Here is a 16,884-nt window from a genome sequence, read left to right as displayed (position 1 = left end):
ATCGGGCGCCGCCCTGGAGTGCGACCGACTATCTGGGATGAGATTCTATTTATCGGTAGGAAGGTTTATTATTTATTTTTTTATTTTTGAAAATTATGATTGAAGTCATTTGTAATAATAATTTCATCATCAATTTAATAAGTGAAAGTGCTGTAATTAGTCATCGATATGTGTTTATTTTGTTATTCATTGTGTTAAACATTAAACACATGTGGCACTTAATGTAATACCATACTTTATAAAAGACATATTAGGTTTATATATACTGTAAACTTTTGTCGTTTGTTACTGTCTAATTGTCTATTAAATATAATCACATTTTGTAAAAAAATATGGACATCATTACTTTATACTGGAATCTCTTTGAACACCTATTCGTCTATTATTTGTTTAGTTTTAGGAATGTACCGTCGCAATAAGGCATTCTAAATAGATTGTTGAAATTATGCACCTTGGAAAAAAACTGACCACATTTCGGGGATGACGCTACTAACAAACGTATGTTTTACTATTATAGGCTTATTTTTTCATTACGCTCTGATCCGCCCTATAAACAGTTTTTAACAATACCACTGAGGCCTAGATTGGCTCCAGTGGTCACATTTGATATCAAGTTGTGACATATAAAGACATGTAGCATTGGTCTATTTTTGTCTAACGTGTCACACATTCAAGCTTGGCAAATGAGTTCACGACTTATTTTGTTTTCTTTGTTTTTCAATGTAAACTATCTAATAACACCCCTCTGATAATTGGGATTAATTGCTTTCTTGTATACCAATTTATAATCATGTATATATTTATATTTGATCTAAACGAACAAGATATCATATAAATATGAAAACTAAGGCTCCGTTTTTCAGGTATAGAGATGCTTATGTTATAGCTGATTTGGTATTGTATGGTACTCTACGCCAATTACTCGGGAATCTAGAGTTATTGTATGGTTGTCTAAGCCAAGTAGCAGCGAATCTAGCTCAATATTCGCAGATCTCAGTTAATCCCGGAAAAATGGTTTAAAAGCACTTGTTTAAAAGCTTATTTCCCTAAAAGGTATCCTTGGGTGGAGAGGAGGAGTTGTGGGATAAATTTCTTGCTCATGGAAATTCCAGCGGTCAGGGCGGGATTCGAACCCGGGACCTCTCGATCCCTAAGCCAGCGTCTAACCATTAGACCACTGCTCCCACTGTGCTTATATTGCTATATATACAATACCATTACCTTAGCAGCAAAATGGCGCTGATTTAAAAACTGCATGCACACTTATTGTAAATCAATTAAAATAGGTATATAATTAGTGAATACGCGTACAAAAGACTCCGTAAAGGTGAAAAAGAGGAATAGGAAAAAGAAATTTATGCATGTTAGATCACCTGTCTGTTTAAAGAGGAAGTACTGTCGAAATTCCACTTTAATATCAATTTTGAAATTGTCTTGGATGAAAAACATGCGTCTCCAATGATTTAACTCCTTTCAAACAATGTCATCACTCATGAGAAAATATGAAAATCAAATCGATGAATTCAAACAAACTGCGCAAACCAAAAGACCACATTAACGTTTATTGCAATTAAATCATGTCCATTCCAATAGCATAGATTCTATGTCGCCAAAGATACAAGTATAAGCTACAATTGAATAACGAATATCTCACTCATTTCATGAACAAGTGGTAAATGAATGAATAATGGGCTTGCAAAGTATTTTACTTTTGTAGCTCATTAGTTGTCTTGACATCAATCGCAGGTTCTCCATACTCATGGAGAAATTTCGCTTATCGTGGACTTATTGCTGTTTGTTTACTTGTGGTTTGCCTGCAGTCGTTGTGTTTGCAGTCGCTGTCGTTATTTTTAGAAAAAGTAACCAATGTGTTGTTTCCGGAGCAGGATTCTTCTAGAGTAAATGAGATTATTAACAATAACAAATTATAATACAGTTGTAACGTAAAATATAATTTACATGACTGTGCTATATTCTACCAAAATGTTAATAAATGTGATTTTGTTACCCTTGGTTACGGGTGTTGTAAACCAATACACAAGATAAATTTATAATTCAAGACAGTTTCCAAGTTCACTTCTTTTAATAAGGTTAGAAGTTCATAATCAAATTATGCAGAAGAAATAACTGGTATCCCAGAGTGAATCTCAATCGAAGGATCTGAAATATATAAAACAATAAAATACTAAACAATAAACAATAGTTCTGTTCTAGTGGCCTTAACATGTAATTTATATGACTCACCCATTCATATAAGATCCATGCACAACAATGACAACAATAATCATAAATACAGCAACGCAGCATCAACAACTTTCCAAATAATGAGTTAACAAATATTTCATTCAACACAATACAATTTATACAATTCTTACCAATTTGTGGAATTGAGTCCCCTTTTCTCTTTCTCTTCCTTCAATCCTCTCTCACCCTACTGGTGCTGTAAATTAGAGCATGCAAACAGATATTATGGTGTTTCAACTGAGTGTATAAGTTGTTATCTAAAAGTGAATATACTAATTTGCTGCCATTCTGAACATTCGCGAAATCATATGATTTGAACATTTAACATGTTCAAACCTCAAACAAAATACAAAGAAAACAATGCATTGCAACCGTTTTCAATAACATACAATCAAATACAAACATACGAACCAATATTGACCACTAGAGTGAAGTTTTAACTGGTGGTTTTAGATTACATAAAAATGTCTTCCACCTTTTCCCTCGGATATGATCATGTGATCACACTCAAGAAAATATAATGTTAAAATAATAGGTAAGGGTTATAAACCACTATTAAGACAAATCGGGAGAAAGTCGACCCGGTCACATACTCCCCCACTTCGAGAAATGACGTCCCGTCATAGACCCAATCAGTCAAATCCGTCAATCTTCCATAACTTATCTTCTAGGTACTTATTAAAAGCAACTACATTGTATTTATTACAAATAATACTATACAAGATCTAAACGACAAAAAAATGTCAACTACATTACACTCAATCACTACATAATAGTAACTGCACCAACCAATCCAAGCTCCTCCTCCCCACCTTTTAACTGCGACCTCGCAGGTCTTTTTAAAATCTAAAATATATTTTAATTTTATTTATTTATTATTAACATTTTATTTTAATTTAGTTTTATTATTGTATACATTTATATTAAAGACAAAAGATTACATTGACTATAATTTTGTTAATCATTTATATTTATATTGTTTTGATTAACTTAAACTATAATGAACAATTAAATTATATTTTTAATGATGTTGTTTTTTTTTTTTTTTTTAGTTATGCAAGATTATATGTATCTCATATTTAAGATAAACACACTTTCTATCATAAATTATGTGATGTAACTGTAATTGATGTAACTGTAAGCAATACACAGTTATATACAAATTAAACCTTAATACAATCTAAAACATGCATGTACATACAACAATATTATATCATGTATTATATACATGTATCAATACTCAACATAGCATTGAACATTTACATGTTGTGAAATGATTTGTATTCAGAAACCAAATATAACAATCAGACAATAATGTCTAAATAATACTTCTTTGATGTAATCATTTCAATGCACATGTAATTGTTAAAACTATATACAAGTTTACACACATATTTTAAAATCAATGTAAAAAAACATATCAAATCATGTCAGTTTTCACTGAAATATTGCCCCAACTAATTTATTGGCAATTTCAACATCCATATTTTCCAAAACCCCTGCATTAAGTAAAACATTTAAATTATGTATTTTACTTTCTAGTGTTTCTGGTGTCGTTGAGGTCATTAGATACGCACCATATCTATCGGGTGGTTTTCTAGGCCTCACAGATCTTCGAAGTTGAGGAACAGGTGGTGTTTTACTCTTAACACTTCCACTATGATCTATCTCATGTCTTGAACTTTCTGCATTAATTTCTAAACCACTACTGTTCCTATTCTTTTCCTGTGGTTCTATTTTATTTGCCTCTATATGTTCAGATGTAATTCCTGTATTCACTTCATCTGGTACAATATCCTCACTAGCCTCTGAATTATCAGCTTTGGGCTCAACATTCTCCTTTGTATCCAACCCTTCAGGTTGATTACTTACAGCATCTCCCACTGCAACATTATTTGACTCAACATTTGTTTCAGACTCTGATTTTGAATCAACACTCAGATTTTCAATCTCCTGATTCTTACTCTTAGTGACTGAAGCATGGGCGTCCCCATTTACCAATGTAGTATATACAAAGTACGCTTCCTCTTCACTTTCGGAATCATCATTTCTGGTGACGTCACCTAACTCCCTTTTCACTGAAACGTCTGTTTCATAATCTTTGCACTGCTCAGCAATCAATTCTTCACTTTCATTTTCCTGTCCCTCTATTCGAAACAAATGGTTTCGATGCAATACTCTTTCTTTTCCAATATCTTCATTTCTGACTTTGAATACAGGTATATCATCCCTTGGCTGTTGCACAACTTCATATACTTCATTTTCATATTTGTCTTCAATTTTATGTTTGCCATCAAATGCCAGTCGTTTAACTAAAACTTTATCTCCTACAGATATTTTGACAGCTTTTGCTTTTTTGTCATAGCCTTTTTTCTGTTTAGTTTTGGCTTTTTCTGTATGAATTTGTACTATCTTTCTGGTAGTGTCCATTCTTTCTTTCAGCTCTTTAATGTAGTCATCTGTCTCCTTACTAACTGTTTGGTCTCTGATTTTTTCAAATGTTGCATCAATAGGAAGTCTCGGCTTCCTTCCAAACATTAATTCATATGGTGAATACCTTGTTGACTCATGTGGTACACAGTTATAAGAATATACAAGATGTCCAATGTACTTTTTCCAATCTTTTTTCTGTTCATTATTCAAGGTTCCAAGCATATCCAATAAGGTTCTATTAAATCTCTCAGGCCCTGAATTGCCTTGAGGATGGTAAGGTGTTGTATGGCTTTTTTTAATGTCTGTTAATTTACAAAGTTCCTTGATAATGTCGCTTTCAAAATTAGCACCCTGGTCCGAATGTAAACGTGTTGGTATTCCGTAATTCACTACAAAGTTGTTGTAAAACGCTTCAGCTGTTGTTTTCGCAGTTTGATTTTTTGTCGGTATGGCAACAGCATATTTTGTGTAATGATCTGTGATAATCAAGATGTTACTGATACCTCCTTTAGATGGTTCCAGAGTCAAGTAGTCGAAACAAACTAATTCCAAAGGATATGTTGTGGTAATACTCACTAGTGGAGCTCTACCTACAACAGACTTCCGCCTTAAACATCTATCACATTTGTTCACATAATCATCTATTTCAGCTGCCATCCCTGGCCAGTAAAATCTCTCCCTCATCAACCTCATTGTTCTTTCTTTTCCGGGATGGCCTACATTGTCATGTACTCCTTTTAGGATATCTTTTTTGTAACAGTCTGGTACAACAAGTTGTTCTATAACTTGATCTTCATCATGTATTACTCTATATAAAATTCCACGTTTAATTTTAAAATTGTTGAACTGTTTTTTCATAATAAAATCATTTTTTGTCATGAATACAGATGGAATTGTCTCATCTATTTTGTATTTTCTCCAACGATCAATGAACTGATCTTGCCTTTGCATTCTTCTGATTTCTCTTAATTCTTTTTGTGCTAGTCCTTGACCTATTTCATCAATTTCCTCAAAATTGAGAGAAGCCATAGGCAAAGTTTCAATGTATGAATTTACAGTAATCATACCGTTACATATTGCCTTTACAGTGTGTTCATCAATTGTTACCATTTCTGCATTATTATTTACAACCCGTTCATATGGATACCTACTCATCCCATCAGCATCTGTATTTTGCATGCCTGGTCTGTAAGCAATATCAAATGAGTATTGTCCTAATGCAGCTACCCACCTCTGACCAGTTGCATCCAACTTCGCACTAGACAGGATATGAGTAAGCGGGTTGTTATCAGTAATAACTGAAAAGTGATTTAAAGATAGGTAGTCTGAAAACTTTTCAGTCACTGCCCACTTAAGAGCTAGGAATTCCAACTTAAAGGCACTGTAATTTCTTTCGGCTTTGTTCAAGGCACGGCTTGCATAAGCAATAACCCGTTTCTTATCTTCTTGAGTCTGGTATAGGACAGCACCTAAAGCTTTTATTGACGCATCGGTATGCAACTCAAAGGGTTTATTGAAATCAGGATACGCTAAAATTGGAGGAGAACATAAAATGTGCTTCAGTTTATCAAATATCTCTTGTTCATTGTCAGTCCATTTCCAAAGTTTATGATGTTTTGATTTGCCCTTTTTAACTGATGTTGGAGGAAGCAATTCTGATAATGGCCTTGTAATTTTGCTAAAATCCTTGACAAATCTGCGGTAATATCCCGCAAAGGCTAGAAATGAGCGCAATTCATCCGCATTTTCAGGTGTAGGCCAGTCCTTTACTTTTTGTATTTTTGCAGGGTCCGTTTCAATACCGTCTGCACTGACCACATGACCTAGAAAATTGACTTTTGTCTGGAAAAAAGAGCATTTCTCAGCAGCTAGTTTCAGGTTACATGATTTCAATCTCTCAAGTATGATATTTAATCTTTCTAAATGTTGTTCATATGTGTCACTATATATAATTAGGTCATCCAGAAATATTACGCAGATTTTCATGTTTAGTCCTTGTAGGCATTCCTCCATTAATCTTTGAAAAGTGGCTGGCGAATTGCTCAAACCAAACGGCATTTTGTTGAACTCATAGAATCCTAAGGAACCAACTGTGAATCCTGTGCGTTCCTTGTGGCTTTCCTCTACCTCAACCTGGTGATACCCGGACTTCATGTCGATAGTAGAGAAAAACTTCGCCCCATTTAAGCAGTCAAACACTTCTTCGATTCGTGGTAATGCATATGCGTCCTTAACTGTTTTATCATTCAACATTCTATAATCGACGCACATCCTAAGTTTACCATTTTTCTTTCTTACTAATACAACATTGCTTGTCCATGGTGATTTTGATGGTCTAATTATTCCCCCTTCTAAAAGCTGGTTAATGTGTTGTATTACTTCTTCTATCATTGGAGGTGGAATTCTGCGATGTCTTTGCTTAAAGGGTCTTTCATCTATTAAATCTATTCTATGTTTTATTTTGTTGCATACTCCTACGTCAGTTTCTGAAGTTGAAAAAATGTCTTTATGTGTCCTAAGTAAGTGTTTTAATTTCTCTCTCTGTTCAGTTGACAATATTCTGTGTTCGTCAATGTTCAATGTGTCTATTATTTCTTCATGTTCAGTATTGAGAGTGCAATTTTCCTCTTTTGTAACAGTTACTGGTTGCAGTTCACACAATATAGCTTTTGGTGAAATAACAACAGTGTTGGTTGTCAGATTAGATAATGTAACAATAACATGTTTCTGATCCGACTTCACATTCACAACTGCCGGTGTCACATCGACATATAATGGCAAGTTGCTGTGTTCTGACTCATGCAACAATGCTGTTGTATCAGGGTAATTAACAGTCCGGTCAATGTACCCATTCAATTCCAAGCACTCATTTGGCTTTAATAAAACTTTGTGCGGAACTGCACATCTTATTAAAGCAATTTTATTCTTATTCTTTTTAAGGTCTTTTTCTCTTATTACCATGGATCTTAAACTAAGGTACCAAGGGGTGTGAAGTTTAGCTTTTTGTAGAAAAGTATCTCCAAAGTTTTGTTTGCATTCTGTCAAATATTCTTGTAATATATTGGTGCCTATGATTACTGGTACTCTGGAAGAGTAATGAGTGTCAGGTGACACAAGAAACAAACAATGTTTCAATGTAGACCTAGGCAAACCTTCATCAATCTTCAAATCAATTTCAATATATCCAATATATGGCAATTCTTTACCATCCGCGCATTCAATTTTCAAAAGAGTGTTTAAAGGTTGTATCTCAATATTTACCAGTTGATTTTTATGAAAAGACTCTGATATAACGCTGACACAACTGCCTGTGTCTAAAAGTGCAAGTGTCTGGATGTCATTTATACAAACTTTGACTTCATTTGTTTCGCCAACAAGTTGAGGGTCTATCCTATGTGTGCCTACGTTCGACCCTGTTACCGAGGCACTTACACTTTTGGGCATTGCCATTGTTTGTGCCCTTTTTCTCTACATTTGAAACAAATGACCTCTGCATTTGCAGGACAGTCTCTCATAACATGCCCTTTTTCATGGCATTGATAGCATTCTACATTGAACGCCATGCTTTGAGGTCTAAAGTTTCCTCTAGGTGCATCAGCACCTCTGCCCCTATAGAAAGTACCATGGCCACTGCCCCTATCATAAGAAGTGCTACGACCACCTCTAAAATTACTTGTCGCATAAGCACCACGACCCTGACCCCTGTAATAATTTCTTCCTATGTAATACTGGGGTGCTTCCTGCTTTTTCTCCATCTGGTCTATTCGATGGTTCAATTGTTTAAGCAATTCTTTCATTTCCGATAGATCAGACTGCTCTTTCTTTTCAACATTTACAGCAGGTTTACATGTTTTCGTTTCCCCAACTGACTCCTTCATATCTGCTTCTATCTTCCTTAATTCTCGCTTAAATTCATCGTATTCAACCAGCTTGTCACATTGGTAAGTTGACAGATGCTTCAAATCCTTTTTTAATCCAGCATGTAGAACAGTTTTCAACACATCCATGTCAGATCGTTTCAAAGCCTTCAGATGTATGGCAGTTTCAAATAATTCCTCTAACCTAGCGGCATAGGCTGAAACAGACTCTCCTGTCTGTTGTTGGCTAGAATAAAATTTCCGCATTACACTTTCACGCGACTCTATACAACCATATGTGCTGTCAAGCTTCTGCATGACTTCTTGAAGAGTCACATCAGGTCCTAGACGACGTAGTACCTCGCCAGCACTTCCTTTCACAGCACGTCGAACACCCAATAAAACTTGTTCTGATTTGAACACCTTGCTGTTGACTGTGGCCTCCACCTCATACTTGAAAGTATCCCATGTGACTTCCCCTTTCCCTTGATCTCCGAAGAATATGGACAGTTTTGGGTATTGATAACCCACTTTAACTTCAGTCGCTTTAGGCACAACATGTTCCGGCTCTTCACTTTTCACACTTCCGAACGCTTGTGCAATTCTTAGCATATCTTGTGAAGTGTCACACTTCGGTTGGATACCAAAAATTTTCAAGGCTTCCAACAACTTAACTTCGTCCTTTGTTAAGTCTACCGGTCCTGTCGCCATGTTGAATTTTCCTTCTTCTTGTTGCTCCTCCTCAGAATCAGCCATTTAACAAACTTTTCCACTAAGCAGTTTAATGTTTATAACTATGCACAAAGTTTAAATGTCACTCACTATTAATTGTCTTTCACACATAAAAGTCAAAATCACTTTTTAATAAGTCTATAATACACCTGTGAAGCACTGAATGGCCGAAGATTTTCACTATGTCTGTAAATTTCAATATCCAAAACAACCCGTTGTACAAAAAATAAAATGTCAAACAGCACAAAATAATACAATCATGATAACATTCATTCACAATAAAATTCACATATCTTAAAATGTAATAGCAGTATACTTTTATGTTAAAGTTATAATTGGCATACACTAATCACAGCTATGATCAATGTAATTAAAAAGTTTATTTTTTTTTTTATTTTTTTTTTTTTTATTATTATTATTTATTTTACTTATATAATTAATTTGTATTAAATAATTATTTTATTTTAATCTCTTTAAACAGTTTAAGTGTGTTTAATAAAATTATTAACTTTGATTTAATGAACTATTTAACAATAGCTTTAGGGTAAATACGGTATTGCACAAGGTGCGCTTATTATGAAGTATAAAAACTTTACGGTAAACCGAACAATGTTTGTAATATCTCCTGTCGTTCAGAAAATTCCCAATTTCAATTATACAGAACCAAGTTATAATCCTAATCTGTGGTAAAACTACAGAACAGGATGAAAAAAACACTTAATTAAACTATGAAATGTGTCGGTCATACATGTATTTGCATATATATGTATGAACTCTTTTTCTGAAAAGAAATATCTGACAAAACTGAAATTTAAACAAAATTATATTATATTGGTTGAATAATTATTTAATAATGTAGAAATTACAATATGTAATACAAAATATTGCAATAAAAGACTTTTGTTTCAAAACTTTTTTTAGTTGGCATAACTACCAAATCTAACTAAATTTCTAATACTACATAGTAAAACTGCTGAACTATTTACTTGTCAATAGTCACGAAATGTCAGCATCAAATGTCAACTTCAAGGTCAACACAGACAGATATTCCAGTTAATAACCAGGAACAGAACAGAAAATATTGAATATGGGTCAGCAATAAAAAATAACTGAAACGGTTGCAACACTATCAAAAGTAATGTAGAGTAATAAAAGTAAATTCAGAATAGCAGCAATGTGATTATTAATGAAATATTAGTAAGAATGCCAATATTAAATACTGTATTCCGCCACCAATTAATTAAAGTGAATCCTGTGAAATCTCTTCAAAAATCACTTTCGTACTTACAATATCATACACAATGGAAATAAACAAGATGTTACAGTTTTTTCCAACCCACCTTTTTTTGTTTTAAAGAAATTAATAAAATATGGCCAAAATCAAAACTGTAACAACTGCAAAATTTCCTCTAAAAATATTACTTACAAATCTGCTGTTTTTCTTTTTCTGGCCACCAGAACACAATATATTTATTAAAATAATAACACTGTTTCAAGTCCTAATTGCACAATAGTTTTGTGCGTTAATAAATGTCCACATGAAGTGTTGGTTCTAGAAGAAATCCTTCGGATAAGTCGTGATGTCCTGTACATGTACAAGTTGGAGCCTAGGCCTGTATACCGGTGACGATGGTCTTGAAGAATGCGCTTGTCTGATCAGATTCCTACATCTGTGGATAATTTACGTTGGGCGCCATTTGTTACCCTTGGTTACGGGTGTTGTAAACCAATACACAAGATAAATTTATAATTCAAGACAGTTTCCAAGTTCACTTCTTTTAATAAGGTTAGAAGTTCATAATCAAATTATGCAGAAGAAATAACTGGTATCCCAGAGTGAATCTCAATCGAAGGATCTGAAATATATAAAACAATAAAATACTAAACAATAAACAATAGTTCTGTTCTAGTGGCCTTAACATGTAATTTATATGACTCACCCATTCATATAAGATCCATGCACAACAATGACAACAATAATCATAAATACAGCAACGCAGCATCAACAACTTTCCAAATAATGAGTTAACAAATATTTCATTCAACACAATACAATTTATACAATTCTTACCAATTTGTGGAATTGAGTCCCCTTTTCTCTTTCTCTTCCTTCAATCCTCTCTCACCCTACTGGTGCTGTAAATTAGAGCATGCAAACAGATATTATGGTGTTTCAACTGAGTGTATAAGTTGTTATCTAAAAGTGAATATACTAATTTGCTGCCATTCTGAACATTCGCGAAATCATATGATTTGAACATTTAACATGTTCAAACCTCAAACAAAATACAAAGAAAACAATGCATTGCAACCGTTTTCAATAACATACAATCAAATACAAACATACGAACCAATATTGACCACTAGAGTGAAGTTTTAACTGGTGGTTTTAGATTACATAAAAATGTCTTCCACCTTTTCCCTCGGATATGATCATGTGATCACACTCAAGAAAATATAATGTTAAAATAATAGGTAAGGGTTATAAACCACTATTAAGACAAATCGGGAGAAAGTCGACCCGGTCACAATTAAATGGGGAATTTCGCCGTATATCTTTAGTTTAGACACAGGTGTAATTATTCAGTCCCTTAAAGTCCTTGCAAATAAAAAACTGTTTGTGACCTTTACAATCGGCTTCTATGTCGAAGCGACATTCGTAATGATGATAAAAATTCCGATTGAACCAGAGTTTCTTTGTCAATAAAATAATATTTGACATATTCATTAACATATCATTATAGCTAATGGTATATATCTACGAATGAACGCTCACATGCTCGAATATTTCTCGACATTTCGATTCCGCACAATATTATTAACTAATGACCCTAAGATATCTATTCATTTATATATTTTTCAAAAGTAATTTGACAAACTGCAGCTAGTAGTGACTTTAATTTGCTATTCAAGTTGAACGCGGTCCTATTCATTTTCTAAAACAGTTCACGAGTAGATTTTGGTGGACATTTTTGTATAATGATTTCTGTGTTATTAACACATATATTATTTATGCTATAAAAGTGACAATGTACTTTTTAATTATGTCATTAACGCCAACACAGACACAAATACTGGTGTGAAGTAAACCCCTCGCGTACTAGAATGCGGACCACTGCGCACGATAACGACTTCAAATGGATGTGTAATTACTATAATGATTCACTTTATAGACATTCAGGAATTGTCATGGGATCTCCTATACTCATTTTATCTGACATGTAATTTAACGATAACAGGATTCCAATACATAAGGTTTGAAGTTAACAGAGCGATGTTTTCATCATTTGAGATCAGTAAATACTACGAAATTTCAGGATAAAAATCAGTCAAAAGGTTTATGTTGCCTTATAAAAGTATTAAGACGTTAAGGCGTAAAGTCGATCGAAACTAACAAATGTCATGCCTACTAAAAATTGAGTTTTCCATATATATATATATATATTTATACATTTATTTGTTTACCCTATAAACGCGTTGGAAGCACTGTTGACTGGTATAACCAATACTACATAATGACATAAGATTAAAGACTGGTTGCTTTTAAAAGTGTCATTAATCGAAATATTCCTGGAGTTTTATTTTTATTTTATTTTGACAAACGCATAACATCTCTAACCGAGCACATATTAACATATTTTTTAAAATTGCCACTTATACACATTTATTAAAGTACGCATCCATTAGCAATTGGCTTGCAGATTTATCGGAAATAGATAACTTGGAACGCAAATGCATCATTGACAATTCTGGCTGAGCGGTCGTTTATCAGCACATTTTGTTTAACAATTGTTGTAAGCAGTTAGGCCACGACTTTTATATTTCTTGGTTTACAAAACCGCCGACCCTAATTTTTGGAAAATGGGAAAAAAAATAAAATCGGAAATTCGTCTTTTTTTTAAATATTTTATTCCCGACCGCACTGCAAAATGAGCGAAATGAGAAAAAAAAACGATCCGGTTTGAGTACGGTTGCGAATAAAATCAAGTAAGTACAATCAACGATTGGTTCACATATATTGCAGAGATCGGGATATTTTTAAATGTGACACATTATGTACCAGTCCTTTTATGGGCACTTCTCAAAATTTATTTCGGGTAAAAATTACAGACAATAAGAAAATCAGCGTCAGTCAAATGTCGACCCCATCAAAATTTATTTCCGTGTCTGTGACGCAACTATATTGTTTAACATGTTAATTATATTAAACAAACCCGATAGTATTTGATAATAAGTATAAATAATCCAATAAAACACTGCCATTATTTACGATATATGTGTTTAGGAATTTTGTAAACACATCCGCCATAGTTTATAGGAACTGTACAGAAAGTTTGGAAATCGGAACAAATCGGTATATCTCGGAAAATCATTGATAAATGTATTTGTCGTTTCAATGCTTAGGGCCGAGTAATTTCGGCAAATCGGAACTCAACTTGTGTAAAACACTAGCTCAATTAACCGTTAAACTCCGCCTCCGTTCTCTGCAAAAGATTCGCAGGCGGAGCTATGCACGTACTTTTATTAAATTGGAGGATTGCAATTGAGAAACAAACACACGATTGGTTCGGCATGTTGATTGCTAGACAAAGGAAGCCAATTTTTTCGGCGCGAAATTTGTCGCTTTATTGCTTCCGACAGAAAGCGGCTTTCCTTTGATGACGTCAAACTGTCAATTCACACAGACTGCACATTTTCGGAAGACTTTAACTGACTCCTTGTTTACAATTCCAGTAAAAAAAAACACTTGCTAACATTAAACTTTGGATTAAATTATCAAAATAAAGCAAAAGCGAAGTTGACAAATATGATTAAATTAATTCGCGTCAGTTCAAATAAGACGTTTTGCGTTGTAAATCAACGAGTTTTCATGACAACAACAACTTTGACAAACATTACCGCGACGACGCATGGATCGATCTACCTCGATTATTTTTTTCATGTACGATCTCATAAGTCGAGTAAGAGCAAACACATACCGGGTAATTTGTGTATGAGTAGTTTACGGGCATCGCATTGCGTAATGGTGCGCATCCAATTATGGAAATGAAGCGCAGTTTTTCGTTTTAATGGGAGAAGAACGCATGTCATGTAATGGAGTGTTTAAAATTGCCTGATGTTACATAAGGTGCTGTTAGGACTCATTTCATTTGAAGATATAGATGTGTTTCATTGCATAATTTGTCTCTGTGTTAGGGTTATAAAAGATATGTTGTCTTTGTTCTGATGTTATTAGTATTAACTTTTTTTCCAATGATGTTTTTTTTTTTTTTTTTTTTCGACCGCCCGATGGACCATTTTCAAAATAATTTTTGTAAACCAATAAAAAAAAAAGTCGTGGCCTTATTACTATGACATGTCACGAAATGTCTAATGCACTCGATTTATGCACTTGCTACAAATGACGTTATAGAATCAACGCTTAAAAATACATATACAGAGGATGACGTTTGTTACTTTGATTTTAAAAGTTTTAGTCGTAAGTTCAAGGAACACAACGACTTAAGGCAGATATCTAAGTGTCAGTAAATTAATTTATGTTTGAATAGGTAGCATTAAATAGCATTCTTGTGGTAATAAATTAGTCGAAGCTTTTACCATCCGCAGACATACAATCTAGGGCACACAAGAGTTGTTTCAATGTTTAAGTGGGTGGGTTTGACAAGCATTTTTACAAACTTTGCCGGGCTCAGATGGAATGAAGCTGTAGTCAAACATATATTAAAAGAAAAATACAACTAGAAGGAAATACGTACAAAACTACTTTTAAAACATCTGCAATAAACAATTATATTTATCTTGTATGGATTTTAATAACCGGTATTATATCGTTGTTACTGATAATTGTACGTCATTCGCGGATGCTGTAACATTAGTATCGTTTTTTTGGATATTAACGCTCATGGACTTTGTTATCGACTGATCAAGGGTTTAGCGAAAGTTATTTTTAAATTATCATCGCAAATTATTAACTACTTTTCAATGATAAAAAAAACCTAAAATTTATGATTACAACAAAGCGTAATGTTTACAAAAAAACACGGCAAGGAATATAAATGATTTGTGGACATTAAACATGTCGAAAGTGACATGTCGAAAGACCGCCCTACTCTCATTTTTGTGACATGATGTCTGACGAATCTTTTAACCATCTAGACGATGAATTCCTATTGTTCTGTTCGTACTTTCCAATGCATTTATGACAATTTGATTCAATACGTGATCCTCTTTTAGAAAAGTATTATTTCGCTGAAATAGAATATCATAATAGTTACCGTAACCATCAGCATAGAGCAACTAAATACACTTCTGCTAAGGTCAGTGACACCCTGCCTATATATGGAACCAACATTTATATTAGTCATGTCGTTAACACCATGAATAGTGTTAACTTACCCCCTTGGGTAAGTGTCAGATGAGAGAGAGAATCCACAACCATCACAGGGGTTGAAATGACACATGGAACATAATTATAGAGCGGTTACTGCCAATAGTTATTTGCGTATTACTGACTTGCGTCAACACTGTTTTAAAAATAAGGAAACCCAATTACGGCTATAAGTCAAAATATTGACCAGATTGATGGCTTTAGCCAATATACAGTATGGGTGTACCTAACTGGGCACTATTATGTTATTGGACTCGAAATAGGGTTTTGTTTTGCTTTCATTGGTGCGGAGCTTTTGCTCCTGTGTAATAAACCTGTGTAAATACTATCACCGCTTTTAACAGAGAACGCAGTTACAAAAATTGTATTATTATCCAAGATTGTTTAAAACCAGCACAATATTCAAATTTTGAAATATGTTTAATTTTTTAAAATGTTAAAATAATTATATTCAGATTTTTCAGTTAGGCATGAATAAAAGATAACGTTCTGGTTTTCTTCCATTACTATTATATTATTTCAATTTAAGTATTGACATATAGTTTAAAAGTCTAAAGGAAAATGAATTATTTACATTCAAAACGTATTAATCAATAATAAATAAAAGAACATTGTGTTACTTTATTAACACCATTTAATGGCAAATCTTTCAACCGTTGTAGATATTTGTTTGTAGTTCCAGGTCAGATCGAGCTTGTCAGGATGGGTAATATCATTAAAGATGTTGTATTTAAAGTACTTATCGTGATAAGATTACTGCTCACACCAACTTAATACTATTATCGGACAAACTATGATCTGGATGAAAATAGTTCAAGTTTGTTCACAATGTAGTAGTTAAGAAGGGGAAGATGCCGTTAAAATGTCTCGAGTTAATTTCGAGTTTTCGAAACCGAAGAGAATTCTTATTATCGAAACATGGTCCTTTAACGCTAATGCTTTTCTAATGAACTAAAAAGATCCATCTACATTCAATTAGATCGCACATGTAAAACGGACGTGTCTATTGTTATTCTAATTGATGAACCTTAATTGAAAATAATAATCGCCCATAGGCCAACACCGTTGTATATTGAACTTACGCATATATTAATATTATTGAGTTTATAATGGAATATGAAGTAATGTATGAAATATGTTCTTGTACCCCCTACTTGTGAATAATATTCAGTTATTATTTATTATAAGCAAATCATGTTACACGTTTTTAAATACTGTTAAGTATGTAAG

General features: G+C 33.5%; 1 long non-coding RNA gene across 1 annotated transcript; it reads right to left on the bottom strand.

The window, feature by feature from the left end:
* Positions 1–2,064: 2,064 nt before the first annotated feature.
* Positions 2,065–3,175, bottom strand: LOC127858769 (uncharacterized). The gene is made up of 3 exons (XR_008039046.1): positions 2,656–3,175; positions 2,376–2,440; positions 2,065–2,160 (listed from the first exon to the last, which is right to left on the bottom strand). It is a non-coding gene; the product is annotated as an uncharacterized LOC127858769 (long non-coding RNA).
* Positions 3,176–16,884: the final 13,709 nt, after the last annotated feature.

Source organism: Dreissena polymorpha, chromosome 14, assembly GCF_020536995.1.
Source record: "Dreissena polymorpha isolate Duluth1 chromosome 14, UMN_Dpol_1.0, whole genome shotgun sequence".
Lineage (NCBI taxonomy): Eukaryota > Metazoa > Mollusca > Bivalvia > Myida > Dreissenidae > Dreissena > Dreissena polymorpha.
The sequence above is the reverse complement of the archived record's forward strand: the minus strand, read 5'-3'. Positions and strand labels throughout refer to the sequence as shown.